This window comes from Lactuca saligna, chromosome 7 (assembly GCF_052625555.1).
Source record: "Lactuca saligna cultivar CGN05327 chromosome 7, ASM5262555v1, whole genome shotgun sequence".
NCBI classification, from domain to species: Eukaryota; Viridiplantae; Streptophyta; class Magnoliopsida; order Asterales; family Asteraceae; genus Lactuca; species Lactuca saligna.
Window position 1 is genome coordinate 125,831,781 of NC_136423.1, and position 1,300 is coordinate 125,833,080.

The following is a 1,300-nucleotide window of genomic DNA, read 5'->3' on the forward strand; positions in this document are numbered from 1 at the left end:
TCTTGGGTCTTACCCTTATGGTGGCCCTTACAGGGAGCCTTTCTCTTCTTACCTTTTCCTTGGCCAATTGCCAACACGGGAGCAGCCACAACAGGGGATGGTGCAATCGATTTGTCTTTGAGGTTGCTCTCAGCAGTCCTCAACAGTCCTTCGAGCTTGCTCAAGGAGACCTCCTCCTTGTTCATGTGGTAGGTCATTCTGAACTAGTTGTAACAGGAGGGCAAGGAGTGGAGGATTATGTCGATAGCCAAATCCTCATCAAACTTAACATTAAGTTTGAGAAGACGATCAACATACCTCTGCATTTTCTGCAAATGAGAGGTTAGCGATTCTCCACTCCCCATCTTAGCGGTGATCATGTTAGTAATGATCTCATAGCGCTCTTGCCTCGTGCTTTGGTGGTACTGGTCCAGCAAATCCTGATGCATTTCATACGGATACATGCCCTCGTAGGACTTTTGGAGTTCGAGGTTCATGGTGGCCAGAATGATGCAATGAACTTTCGTAGCATCACGCTCGTGGGCCTCAAAGGCGGCCAACTCTTCAGAAGTAGAAACATCTGGGATGATCTTCTCAAGCTTTTCATCGAGTACATATTCTTTGTCCTCATAGCAAGTGATCATGCGAATCTACCTCATCCACTCGTTGAAGTTAGAGCCATCAAATGTCACCTTTTGACATAGGTTCATCAACGATAATGACCCAGAAGCATTGTTGTTGTTGTTTTTGTTGTTTGCAGACATCTAAAAAAGAAAAGGAACAAAGTTTGATTAGAAATGAGTCCCTAATTAAACACCCAAATAAAAAATTAGGGCTAGGACCCAACAACATTATTTACAACTTAGAAAGGGATATCGTACTCTAAAAGTAAATAATTTGAAGGTAAGTGAATGGCGATTCACTAATTCTCTCCATGAAAAACGAAAAAGAAGATTTAAGTTTTAAATGTATTGAAAACTCCTAGATCTTTGAGATTCATTGAACTTTTCAATGGCATGTTTAAATCTCGATATGCACTTCAAATTTGCGACTGGGATGCCGAGGATCGCAAACAAGTTGTGAATAACCATGCGAATCTACATGGTGCACTCAATGTCTCTATCACCCAGTCAATGTTTCGGTAAACCACACACGCTCCATTGATCTATGATAAACATCGAGTCACCCTTTGCCACCAATGTCAATCCCAAATTAGTGTGCCGCTTAACCACACACGCTCCACTAACGTTTGACAAGGGTACAAAGTGTAATTCCATGGAATAACATCATTTTCACATTTTACCCTAAAGTAACTAAGTTT